Consider the following 14,943-nt stretch of genomic DNA (forward strand, 5'->3'; position numbering starts at 1 on the left):
ACTTTTTTTTTTTTTTTTAATGAATTCAGTTATTTATATGAAAGTGCATTTTTACCTAAATGCGAGTTGGGAATAATTTTCCCTTTGACCAATTTGGTAGTTAATGAGGTTAATATAAGAGTGCCCAAATACCGAAGTAGAGCGGGATATACACTTTATTTGTTTTTTACATAAGTTTTTATTTTTTTTTTATTTTTTATTATTACATTTTCACCCCAAACAAAGCAAATTGTCACTTTGGTGTAGGGGGCTACTATCAGGGGCAACAACTACTGGGGATTGGGCAGCAAGATGTCGGTTCACGTTACACTTGAACTTCTGCACGTCAGTACTGTTGGAGAAGCAGGGACCTGGAATGGAATTCCAAAGTCTAGCGGTTCTGGGGAAGAAAATATTGGAATAGAAAGATCTTTTACATCTAGGGATCTCTACAGTGTTGGGGTGGGATTTAGCAGCCTGTCGGGTTTGTCGAGGGTGCTCACGTCGTGGGGGCACAAGTGATTGCAGTTCGTCAGAGCATTCACCACTAAAATACTTGTAGATGAGGCAGAAGGGTGCAACATTTCGTCGATGGGACAGAGGCTGAAGCTTAGATGCCAGTTCAGGGCCTATCAGGTTTGCGAATTCATATTTAGAACCGCATGCATGTGGAATTCGATTCCATTTCCCTGCTTTCCAACTGATTACAAGTCTAATGTAAACAAATTCTTGATGAACCGTCCCCTTAAGTAATCCAATTTACCAAATTTCCACTACTAACGATTACTACGATATTGTGCCATTGACTACCGTACACTCATTAACTTATACTCGAGTGGCCTCCGGGCCTTGATAAGTGGTAACTTTTTTGTAAAAAAAAAAATGGTTCATATCTATTGGCAACTTGCTCTTATACCACCCGCCGTGACCAGGTATAAGTCATACTTGAGAAAATCCTCAAGTTCTGAAACCAACCTACATAAAGTTTGAATGTCAAGTTGCAATAAAGTAAAATCAAAATATAAAAAGAACCCAAGGGAACTGAAACTGCAAAAAAAAAAAAAAAAAATCATGAATAAGAAATGAAATAAAATAAAAAAAAAAAATGAAAAAAATAAGCAGATACCACACAAAAGATCCGTGAAGGTTCAAGGAGAATGGAAAGATTGAGAGGGAAGAGCACTAACAAAAAAAGAAAATCATAAGTTAATGACATTACGGTAAGGAAAAAGAGGACTATAAAAAGTAGAGAGCACCTTTGAAAATATGATCATGTTAGAGATGTGGATGACGTTCGAGAGCACATAAGAGAAAACGATCACGTGAGAGACGTCATAGCCGTAACAAGAAGACATGCGTGGTGGGAGAATGAGGAAATAAATGTTGTTGCTACCACAAAAACGTTCTTTCCTATTCTTTCTCTACTTTGTGACTGAGGTTACAACGTGTTGGGTAACGATGCACAATGACTCTGAGTCCATGTTAGAAACAGTTAAATAAAATTTCCTTCTGGGGTATTTTTTTTAAGGGTGTCATCATTTATGAAGGCCCGAAGGCCACTCGAGGGTGTAAATTAAAATAAAGTAAAAAAAAAAAAAAAAAGTAAAAAAAAAAAAAATAAGCAGTACAACACAAAAGAGCCGTGAAGGTTCAATGAGAATGAAAAGTTCGAGACGGAATAGCACTAACCTGATCTCCAACGGAAGTCTTTGGGTTGTACTATAATCTTGGGGAGGCTTATTACAATCCAAATCCCAGATAATACCAATAGCCATTGTCTTTATATACGTGTGTGTATGGAGAGGGGAGGTGAGCATCTTAGCGGACCCGGTGTTGCCCGGAATTAACTAAGAAACTCTGTGTCTTTCTTCTCTCTAGCTCAGAGATGTCAAACATGCGGTCCATTCTAAGCTTATTGTGTGATCCGCGCTGATAGTAATTTTGAAAAAGTGGGGGGGGGGGAATATTTAAATACGCGGGTTTTATGAGATTCGTTTTTTTTTTGTTTTTTTTTGCCTTTGGATTCCATGATTGAAAATAGCGTGTTTTCGGGTTAGCACTATGTTTATAATAAAAAAAAACAGTTACATTATAAAAACTCAAGAGAGACTTACAATAATTCATGTCGAAATTTAAAAAAAAAAACTAGTTTTACTGCTCATCACTTCTGATCTATAATAATCTATATAAATCTCACCTGTCTGTTTAAATGTATGAATGTATGTATGTATGTATGTATGTATGCCTAAAAATTTTGATAGAGGCGACAAATTTTCACGTGACCGGTCTCGTTTTGAAGCTCGACTCTTCGGACGACAAATATCGAAAATTTGGCTAAAAACATTAATTCTTTCACCCTCAACTAGGCACTTTTTTACAGGGAGGGGTCACTTTTGCTCACCGATATTTTCGAAAGTTATCCCCTCTTTTCGATTGATTAGCCTTAATTTAAACATTCGTCACTTCCGGTTTCGCGATGGGCGCGACAGCAAAAACGTCACTTTTTCCCACGTTCTTTTCCTCCTTTGCGGTACGGGTTCGAGCCTGCCTGTCTACTACCTTTCTTTTTTTTTTTTTTTTTTTTTTTGCTCAACACACACCTCTAAACACCCGGGCAACGCCGGGCACCCAGGCTAGTTTCTGATAAAACTCGGCCTAACGCGGGATAAAACATGAAAAATCCCTCATTAACATTTTGAACGATTGTAATTTATGCCAAACTTATCAAAAACCTTGATGCCAGCAAAGCAATGGGATCTGACAACATTCCAAACATAAAAGATGCAAAATGATGCAACCGAACATTATTCTCGTTCTTGTAAAGGTGTTCAAACATTGCCTAAAAAAGAAATGTTTTTTGTTTACTTAGGGATGCTGGCAACCTTCATGTGTTTTATCCTGTAATTACCTGATGTCTTTCTAGAAAGAATTCAAACTAGAAAGATATCGGCGAAATGAATGCCAACAATAATCATCTGATCTATATGAAATGAATAAATGACGCCACACCGCGCCTCCTCCTCCTCCTCCTCCTCCTCCTCCTCCTCATCATCATCATCATCATCATCAACAACAACAACAACAAAAACAACAACAGTTCATGTTGCAGAAAAAAAAACGTACGATTAGAAAGTCATTAAAACTGTGCTGTTTTCTGACTTTGTGAGCATGCGCACGCGTGTTGGACTAGATAATAATTTTGTGGGCGTTTTCTGAGTCAGTTGCTAGACATTAGAGCTTTAATGAATCCGAGCCCAGGGAAGCAAGGCATTCAGTGTATGGCAGGTGTCCGGTGGAGGGTATTTGCAGCGTTGCATCTTTCTCAACAGTTTCTAGGGCATTTTCCCATTGACTACTGTACACTCATTAACCCTTATCCTCGAGTGGCCTCCGTTCCTTGATAAGTTCTGACTCCTTTGTAAAAAAAAAAAAAAAAAAAAAAGTTTTCAGCCAATCAATGTTCACAGATTCCCGATTAACGCGACAAATTCTAAATGTCCTCGCACCGTAATTGCGTACAATTTTTAACATACGCTCTGAAAGAGGTTAAAAGGTCTTGTTGAGTGATGTTTTCTTGATAATTTTAGAGATAGGCTTTGTCCAACGCAAGTTGCAGCATATATACAGAATAATTACGTTGGCACACTAGTCCTTGTCAAATCACTAAAGTAAAGGGTAAATTCTTACCAATGTATTACTCAATAAATGTCAATGGCGTTCGCCATTCTTAACATGGGGAGGAGGCGGTGTTTTGTAACACATATACGCATTAGTACTTGTTAAGTTCAGAAAAAACATGGCCGCCAGTGAAAACCTAATGGCTTACATTGGATAATAAAGCTCTTAATATCCAGATAACTATTTGTATACTCCAAATTGAAATGTGATATTCGTTTTTAGCATACTCGAAAACTTATAGAAGTCGTCATTTTAAAGGTGAGTGTTGAGGTGGAAAGAAAGGAGGGAAAAACTACCAAGTTAAGCGATGTTGAGCTTGGTCAGTTCCAGATGGGTGACCATTTCGGAATACCAGGCACTGTATGTAGGAGAATGACGACATCATCCAACAATAAAAATATCTAACGTTGTCATTTATCTTGACGTGGATATACAAGCTTTTAGGGACTACTTGAAAATTTGATGTTCCCTAAAAACTTCCGCTTTGGAGGAAACTGGTTCAATCTTCCTATGGTGAATACTGCTTCGCTTTTTATTTTTAACATCTTATGACATAATTACATTGACTCACCAGTTATCATTAGATCTCTGAAGTTAAGCAAAGTTGAGCCTGGTCAGTATTACAAGGGGAACGATAAAGTTGTTGCCCTAAATAAAGCAACACTAACTTGATTTTGTAGTATGAGGGGCGTGCAATAAGTAATGCCCCTGACCCACTTCCCATAGCAGTAGAGTAACGAAACTTGGCACAGTTATTAGTCTTTCTCTACATAGGAACCACCCAGAGTTATGCATTTCTCCCATCGTTTGATGCAGCTCTGGAGACCGTTTTTGTAGAACACCCCAGGTTGGTCCTCCAACCACGATGTGACTTCAGAAATCAAGTCTACATCATCTGGAAAACGCTTTCCTTTCAAAAACAACTTCATGGCTGTGAAGAGGTGAAAGTCAGAGGGTGCAAGGTCAGGAGAGTTGGGAGGATGGGGAAGGATTTCATAACCACACGCCCGTGCTTCTGATCTGGCGACAGTCAAAGTTTTTCAAAAGACTAATTACACAGGATGAAACCTGGGTCCATCACTATGATCCAGAGACCAAAGCCCAGTCAATGCAGTGGAAGCACTTGAACTCACCACCTCCAAAGAAGGCAAGGGTGCAGCCCTCCGCTGGCAAGTCTTCTGGGACCAGGACGGAATAGTGATGACAGATTTCGATTTTTGATTTTCGCTCTTATAACAAAGAAGAACCAATTTTTTTTAGATAATTCTTTTCGTTTGTATTCCTCAAACTACTGTTCTCATCTTGAATATTAATTTAACAACATTTTGTAACCTTTGACCTTCTTCAGGTGTATCATGCTGAACTCGGGAATCATTCTATCAAACTTGAGAATCTGTACAAAATTTAACACACATCTCTTTATTTAATTCACAGAGGTAGCTTGCTCTCGTTCTGTCAGCCATGATCTGATAGAAGTCTTGAGTATTCTGAGTATCGCTCGCACTGAAGATGGACTTTTAAAAATGTTTTTAACCCTTTATGACGTGATTGAACTAATTCGTTCAGTCGTAAATAAATGAATATAAAAACATAAATAAAGTGGGAATTGATCCAAACACGCCTTGTACGTATTAGCTCTGTAGATGCCAGATACCTTCAGATTGCAACTGACCATTGCTTACATTCAGTATGCCGCCATCTGTCTCAGAGAGTGGAGGGTTTCATTTCACTTTTCTTCAAGCACTATGGATAATAATCAAAGTAAGTTTATGAAATGCAAAAAATCTCAGTGCTAGTATTTCCATCGCAAGTGCTCGGCTGAGCTCCAATCTATGCCCCCCCTGCCAAACTTTCACGAGAAACACTCGTCTAGCTGAAAACACTATTAATAATTTCCCCCACTCTTTATCTGTGCCTAAACTTAAACGTAGATTCCATGAACAAAGTTTCTTTCTTTGAACGACACGCCTGTGAAAGTGTCTTCTGTTTGCCTGCTTTCCAGCTGACTACAATATGGTTGTCTTCAAGTCCAATGTAAACAAGTTCTTGATGAGCCGTTCCACTTAAGTTAACAAATTTAACAAATCTCCTCTACAAGCGATTACTATGATTCTCATACTGTACACTCTTTAACCCCTTATCCTCGAGTGGCCTCTGGGCCTTGATAAGTGGTGACTCCTATGTAAAAAAACAAACAAAACTATTGAACTTCATAACTTTTCCAGTTTAAAGACAACCATGGTATAATTACCCTTTAAACTAACTAAAATGGACAATAAATATTTTTTTTTATTCATCTACATCATAATTCAGGTCATAAAGGGTTAATATTTTCATACCTCCTTGAAAATGTAATAATATTGATCTATTAATAACATGAATGTTCGGTGCATTTTAGGTCAGTAAACCGGTATCTTCAGACAGCCTGATTTAGTGTCACCAGACCAAATCATTAATTTTGTTTTGGAAATCCAGAATAATAGAAGCAAATTCTTCAAGGTTTATTATTCTTAAGCAGACTTTTTTTTTTTCAAATTTTTGCCGGATTAAACCTTCAACCACCCAGAAAGATTTCACTTAAAACTGATGACACTTAGCACTTTATCTGTTGCGCCACGGATCATGGCAGACAATTCTAGTATAAATTTAAGGAGCAAAAACAAGCTGTTAAATAAAATGTTCCATTCAAAATTTTGTACAGATTCCCGAGTTCAACATAAATATTGTCCGTGCTTGATATAATACACCTAATGAAGGTCGAAGGTTACATCGGCTGAAACGTTGTGAAAGCAACCAGTGTTGGAATGATTAATCGGAATCAGAAAAATTTGTGCTTATTTTCCAATGCCAAAAACGATTCTTTTCATAGTTTTTATTTGTATGGTTTGGTTAAATCTTAATTTTCCACGGCCCGTATTAATAATGAAATGATAAATATCTATTGATTTTAACCTATCAGTAAAACTACAATCTATAAATCGTTTGGAAATGATATGTACATACTGCATGTATTTTTTTGCAGTACCCCCCCCCCCACACACACACTCACACGCACAAAAAAAACAACTTTGTATTTAGAAATTTACAGAATCAGAATCGGAAATTGTATCGGAATCGGGAAAATATTGGAATCGTCCCATCACTAAAAATAACATTGAAGATGAGAACAATATTCTGAAGAATAATACAAGATTTTTTTTTTTTTTTACTTGGGAATCACTACTTATCAAGGCCCGAACGCCACTCAAGGATAAAGGTTAATGAGTGTCAGTGGTCACCAGGATAACAGCGTATTAATGGTGGAAATTTGGTAGAAATGGATAATTTATTGGGGGGTCGACTCAACAAGAACTTGTTTACATTAGACTTGAAGACAATCATGTAGTTAGCTGGAAAACAGGCTAGCAGAACAGAGTTCAACAGGCGGGCAGTTTTAGGAGAGAAGCTTTGTTCATGGAATTTGCGTTTAGATTTAGGCACGGATAGAGAGCATGGGGAATTGTTGATAGTGGTTGTAGTTATACGAGTGTTTCTTTTTTTTTTGTTTAAAGTTTGGCAAGGGTGGATCATAGATTGAAGCTCAGACGAGCACTTGTCATGAAAATAACGATAGAGCAGAGACAGGCTGGCAACTTCTCTTCTGTTGGGAAAAGGTTGCAGGGAAAAAAATGATTAAATATTAAATTTTAGTCAGGGTGCTGCTTTTTGCTGCATTACAAATAAAACATTGCGTTCACTATTCCAGCCCCCCCCCCCCTAAAAAATTCATTTTTTTCTTTGTCTTTTTATTTTTCTCTTCACATCTGCTCACCTTCCGCTCACCTACCCCAACCCCAAACAAATTACACTTAGCAATTACTTCCATTTTTTTTTCTTCATACCACACTAAAAGCATTAAGTAGTAAATCTTGTTTCTTTTCATTTTCATCAGATTCTTGCATGTTCCCACCGTTTAATAAAAAGTGTTTGTTCTTAAACATGTTTGATATTTGGCAAAGTGTTATATATCATTAGAAAATACGTATTCTGTTCTACAAAATAACGGTCATAGTTTTTTTGTTCAAATAATTTTTTCTCGTTTTTCAGAACCATCAAATGGACTGTCAAGTAGATAGAAAAAAATCACATTTTTGATACCACCTTAATTTCGCCTTTAATCGAGGTAAAAAAGCGAGTGAAATGACCAAGATATTTTTGCCGTATATGGAGAAAACGCTATAGCTGAGAGAACTGTTCGAGATTGGTTTACCAGATTCAAACACAATAATGTTGACCTCAATGATGGCCATCAGATATGTAGATAATTGGAATTCTCATTGAGATGAGTAATTTGTATTATTTATCCATTTTATTTATTGCGGACTATTATCCTCATCTTTTAGTTGTTGTTAACCACCTGACAAAGGCCAGAGGAATAGTTGGATGAAGATGAGGATAACATTCCACAATAAATAAATGGATAAATAATGCAATGATGCTCTTTGTTCAGGAAGACCAATCAAGATAGACGAAGACCAACTCAGGGTTCTTTTGAAGAAAAATGGCCATTAGACATGTAGAGAATTGGGTGAAAAGATGAAGTGTGGTTTTGTGAACAATTTCACGCCATCTTCAGTCGATGGCATTCACACAAAAACTTGGAGCTTGGAGCCCACACGAACTTACTTTTGCTATTAAAATTCTTTGATTTTCTTTAAAAAAAAACAACAACAACAAAGAAAAAAACGGCGGGAACTTATGCAACAACCTAATATTATTTTCTTCGCCATCTTTCGTCTGAATCCCCAAACAAAGAAACATTTTCTTTGGGGTGATAGAATCTAGTATTTAAAACTAGCAGGGAGACCCGACGTTGCTGGGGATTGAATAATGATCAACGAATGTTTCACACTCCCATATTTTTATTGTCATCCAAATCGGTGAAATCGTCCATTTTTCAATCAAATCGATTGATCGTTAGCTCTAGTTGGGGATCCATCGCAATGCCCTCGGAGGAAGCCTCACATGCCTCCCCACACTGACTTAGTCCACAATACATTCTAGTCTACATTGCACTGTAGAGAACCTACTGTTGATTTTATAATTTTTTTTTACATATACTACCTTGAATTAAAGTTTAAAATACAAAAATCAAGTATCATGCATCAATTGTGATCTGGACAAAAACATTCATTTCGAACGCGCCCCTGTCATATCAAATACCCTATTGTTGATTTTATGTATCTGGTCTTACTGCTTGTGTGATAATGGCCCCAATTTAAGTTAAAAAAATTTTTAAAATCAAGTATAATCGTGTTATTGTCTTTAAACAGAAACATTCATTTCGGACACGCCCCTGTCATATCAAAGAACCTACTGTTGATGAGGGGGGACCAGACATTGGAGCTCAGACGAGCACTTCCCATGGAAATATCAATAAAACAAAGACAGGCTCGCAACGTCTCTTCTGTGGGAGAGAGGTTGCAGGGATGCCATTGTTTGTTTTTTAGTCGTTTTTTTCGTTTTCCGAATTTTGCTATTATAGTCTACTTGCACCTCATTCTCATATCACTTCTTTCCATGCAACGCATTTTTTTTTTTTACACAGTGATCACCACTTATCAAGGCCCGGAAGCCACTCAGGGATAAGGGTTATTGCAAGTACATTACGTTAGTGTGGAGATTTGATGAAGTGTTTACTTAAGGGGCCGGTTCATTAATTAGTGCTCGTCTGAGCTCCAATGTCTGGTCCCCCCCCCCTCTCCAATCTTTCACGAAAAACACCCATCTAGCTGAAACCACTGTCAATAATTTCCCCCACTCTTTATCTGCGCCTAAATCATAACGTAGATTCCATGAACAAAGCTTCTTTTTTTAGAAGTGCACGCCTGTGGAACTCTGTTCCGTTTGCCTGTTTCCCACCTGACTACAACTTGGATGTCTTCAATGATGTCCTCAACCTTCGTTAGCTAGGTTTTCATTTTCATACATAATTGCACTGCATACATATACCTGATAGGTTCTTACCTTAGTCAACAATAGTAACTACCTGCTGGTTGGTAATGACAACAGTTCGATGAACTTACTCCATCCACTCAAACTTTATTTTGCAATCACACTAGCACCTACTCCATCCTGTGCTCCAATGATATCATTAAGGTTACTGTTGGATTGTGTAGTGGACTTTCAGTCAGCGTTCAAGTTGTGGATAACTTGACCAAGACTAAAGTTACTTCTCATGAAAGAGGAGAACTATTTATGGCACAATGGGAGATTCCATTGTGCACACATGGGCCAGTCTATTCCTTGGATTGTGATTGGCTGAATCACCTGATTGGATATGCTTGTACATAAATACAAGCCCTCAGTCCAGCTCAATCTGATGTCTGTCTTGTGCATGAGCTGAACCCTTGGTAAATGTTGCTGCTATTATTATTATTATTGTTGTTGTTGTTGTGTGTTATTGACTAACACAGTTCTTTTGATTATTCTACAGTTACCTTCGCCATCCAGATATGTTTTCAACAGATCTAAGCTCTCTATTTGACCGCGGATAGTGCTGAGCAGAAAGCAATTCATGTTATGATGAAGCGGATATTTGAAAAGTTTCGTGTTCCTACTAACATCTCTACATAGGTGTAGAAGTCAGGCAGTGTCTGAGTGTATATACTTGTATATGTCTATGTGTGTATGTGTGTATGCGCATGTGTATATATCTATGTGTGTGTATGTATCTATATGTATAAGTGTGTATGCTTCTATATGTGCATGTGTATGTCTGTGTATATGTGTGGATATGTGTATATGTCTATGTTTGTATGTGTCTATGTGTGTATGTCTGTATTTTTTGTGCGTGTATGTCTGTATTTGTCTATGTGTGTATGTCTGTATTTGTCTATATGTGTATCTGTATTTGTCTATGTGTGTATCTGTATTTGTCTATGTGTGTATCTGTATTTGTCTATATGTGTATCTGTATTTGTCTATGTGTGTATCTGTATTTGTCTATGTGTCTGTGTGCGTATGTATTTTTATGTGTATGTCTGTATTTGTCTATGTGTGTATGTCTGTATGTGTCTATATGTGTATCTGTATTTGTCTATGTGTCTGTGTGTGTATGTATTTGTCTATGTGTGTATGTCTGTATTTATCTATGTGTGTATGTTTGTATTTGTCTATGTGTGCATGTGTGTGTTACATTATTTAGTCCATGAATGTCAACAGTCGCCATGTTGAATTCTCAGTTTTTCTTATCGAATCCCAGAGCCAGACAGCTTAGAGGGTCCGTTGCGTACCAAGAGAGAAGTTTGGGGGTCAATCTGAGGAACTTGAATGATGTTGTCGATCCCAACGATCTAGCTGGCACTCCGTTTAATAAAATTCAGTGATGCATTCAACTCGCCTAAGAGATGGCTTCTGATTGGTTAAGCTATAAACGAACGAAATTTTGTAGTCGATGAGTGGAGTTTTTAGACAAAAAAAAAAACAAAAAAAAAAACAATGGTTTCAACTGATTTTTTTTGTCAATTCTAATGAATTACAATGTTAGCTTCCAAATTATGCAGTCGAAATTACTTGAATATCACTACAAAAACAAAACAACTTCGATCATGGCAGCAAGTGACAAATTTTCGGCCATCTTGTTTAAATCAAAATGGAAAATTACCTCCCTTTTGAACTTTTCTTTAATAAATAATGTTCTACCTTATTGATTTTCGTAATTTTTGGATATAATCATCTTAAAAACACAAGGAATACGTAGATACCATTGTTTTCATGTGAAATTCAGTTTTACCATTTCCGAAATTTCGTTCAGATAGTGATATATATATATATATATATATATATATATATATATATATATATATATAATACTTGTTTATTGTTATATAAACATGCTCACATCCCGCTGCTACAAATAGCCACTTGTTTCAATCAAACAACAGATATCATCAGGCAGCGACTTGACTATTCAAAAGTTCAATGAATAATGGTTATTCATTGAACTTTTGAATAGTCAAGTCGCTGCCTGATGATATCTGTTGTTTGATTGAAACAAGTGGCTATTTGTAGCAGCGGGATGTGAGCATGTTTATATAACAATAAACAAGTATTATCAGCTCTTTTTATTGAGCACTATCTAACAACCTCGTTGAATTCATTAGTCCATTACTTTTGAATATAAAAAAAACCCGAGTGTATATATATATATATATATATATATATATATATATATATATATATATATATATATATATATATATATATATATATATATAGAGAGAGAGAGAGAGAGAGAGAGAGAGAGAGAGAGAATTGGTTCTATAATAATAAATACGAAATTTGCATGAATTAAAATATATTTAAGCGTATTTTACGACATGGCACGGCAAGGCCGAGCATCCCCCCCCTTAATATCTGATAAACAACCGGATTACTTTCTACACATCTAAGTTCTTTGAGTGACTGCGGATTAGTGCTGAGCAGAAAGCTACCCCTGTTTTGATGAGACTGCCATTTGCAAAGTCTGGTATTTCTATTAACATCCGGCACTGCAACGTATGACAACAGCGTAAGCAGACAATCATTAGCAAGTTCAAATAGCAGTTTTTTTCCAAGGAGCGAATAAACCTTTCATGTTTCAAACTTCAATAGATTCCCTTTGAAATGTACATCGTATCTCATAAACTACAATTACTTTCACATATTTGATTATATATATATATATATATATATATATATATATATATATATATATATATATATATATATATATATATATATATATACTAGCTAAAAAATGCTGGGTACTTGTACAAAGACAGGCAGCAGATTGACTTTTTTTTTTAAATGTTCTTTTAAGCAAAAACAATATCACTTACTTAACTGTCGTGTCGAAAATAGTAATATATCCCAAAAAGTTATGAAAATTCATTATTTTACGGCATATCGATCCTTTTCAGGTTATTTAGTATAAAATCTAGTAAATATGCAAAAAAGTTTTTATGCTTCAAATTAGTTATCAAATATTTATTCATCATGTTTGGTTTGGTTGTTTTGTAGAAGAAAATCGTTGCTTTTGTTTCTGACTTTGCTGAACATGATTGAGTTTTTCAAAAAGGAGGGAAACAAAAACAATGGCATAAAAATCGACTTAATTCGGAAATCTTAAGTAAGATGACCACTGGTGTGAATGTGGTATTACGGCGAACATTCGCTAGGAATAGCTTGAATGAATCAAAAGTATAGTGACAAGGATGACCATAGCCCTTCTTCCGCACTTTTTTAAATTGGTCTTGTGCTTAATTTTGTTTCAAACTTCATAAACTAAAATTAATTTCACATATTTGACTTGATATACCAGCAGGCCGCCCGGCGTTGCCCGGTCGTAAAATACGCATAATATTATATTTTAATTTATATATGTGCATGCGAGTATTATGGTTTTTTTTTTCTAAACCGTTCACTTTTTGTTAGTAAAATCAGGAATCCATACTCGATCTGAGATCTAAACCAAAACCTAAAGACAGTGGGTCTAGTACGATAACCATTAGGCACTCGTGACACGATCTTTAAAAAAGTGTTTTAATGCCTACTTAATCTTAATATAAGACAGCATAGAGAATCTGTCACATGAACCATTCATTCATGCGCATTTGTGAAACAGTTGACAAACAGATAAAAATCCGATGACCTCCCCCACGTACCATTTTTTAATTTTGACCCCTTAATAGTCTTTTTTCCGGATGAAAACCGATTGAAAAGTTTTTTACATGTCTGAATACCCTACATACCAAATTTCAAGTCTGTAGATCAAATATTCGTTGAGTATATAGGTTGAGAATTGCCCTCACACACATATACGCACATTCTCACTTTTATAGAAATAAAGGCTAGCTAAAAATGCTGGGTACTTGTATACATACAGGCGACAGATTGATTTTTTTAAGCAAAAACAATATTACTTACTTAATTCCCATGTCGAAAACAGTAATATATCCAAAAATTGCGAAAATTCATTATTTTACGGCATATCAATCTTTTTTTGTAGTTATTTAATGTCAAATCCGGTAATTGTGCCCCAAAAATGAAACAAAATAAAATAAAATATGCTTCAAGTTCTTTATATCTTCAAATATTTATTTGTCGTGTTTGGTTTGGTTGTTTTGTAGAAGAAAATTGTTGCTTTTGTTTTTTGACTCTGCAGAACATGATTGAGTTTTGCAAAATGGGAAAGGAAAAACAGAAATAACAACAACTCTGTTCCGTCTGCCTGCTTCCCACCGGACTACAACTTGGATGTCTTCAAGTCCAATGTTAACAAATTCCTAATGAACCGCCCCCTTAAGTAAACACTTCATCAAATCTCCACACTAACGTAATGTACTTGCAATAACCCTTATCCCTGAGTGGCTTCCGGGCCTTGATAAGTGGTGATCACTGTGTAAAAAAAAAAAAAATGCATTTTAGATCGGGAAGCCGGTATCTTCAGACAGTCTGATCGTGTAGTACAGGGTTCCCTGTTTGTAAGAAAAAGAAGGATGTTCATATACGAACAATCTGCGCCCGTATGCTTATGTTGAATTTAGGTACATACTACGTTAAGTTTACGTGTGTCTGCGGTCATCATGATGAATCGTTTCTTCTTGTGAAAGTCAAACCCCTCTAAATATTTATTCATAGTATTGCCTTTTAAACAACTTCTGGTAAATTGACACTGCGAGTTAATGGTATCAGACGGAAGCAAGGATAACACGACTTGAGCATCACCGGCTTTAATGATTTCACTCAATATTTTGGAAGAGAACATATTAACCAGCACAGAAGCGTGTTTCACACACATATAAGCAACTACTAATTCCAATGTGGGGAAGGTCCTCTTAATAGAAAAAGCTACGTTTGCCTTGACAAAAATTAAATTAGCTTCACAATGCTGATATAAATACCCAGCAATACTGTAAACCTGATTTGAAGCGTCGCAAAATAACATCAAGACCGCAACAGAATCTGCATCAACAGAGTATCAGTCGAACTCGAGATTTCCAATAACAATTAGATCTTGATAAAGACTCTTCCAAGAGACCAAAATATCAGGCGGGACATTCTGGTCCCAGGAAATCCCCAATTTATTCATCGTGTCTGGTTTGGTTGTTTTGCAGAAGAAAATTATTGCTTTTGTTTCTGACTTTGCAGAACATGATTGAGTTTTGCAAAGGGGGGAGGAAAAAATAATAATAATAATATAAAAGAAGGTATTACATATTATATTCAATTCAGATATGCTAGCAGTCACCATGATGAATTGTC

General features: G+C 36.1%; 1 protein-coding gene across 3 annotated transcripts in view; it reads left to right on the top strand.

Annotated features, from left to right (window-relative positions):
• Positions 1-14,943, top strand: part of LOC145259101 (transient receptor potential-gamma protein-like) — a 159,431-nt gene that overhangs the window by 20,923 nt on the left and 123,565 nt on the right. The window lies entirely within an intron of this gene.

This window comes from Euprymna scolopes, chromosome 34 (assembly GCF_053919585.1).
Source record: "Euprymna scolopes isolate OS-2025 chromosome 34, ASM5391958v1, whole genome shotgun sequence".
In the NCBI taxonomy this organism is placed as follows: domain Eukaryota; kingdom Metazoa; phylum Mollusca; class Cephalopoda; order Sepiida; family Sepiolidae; genus Euprymna; species Euprymna scolopes.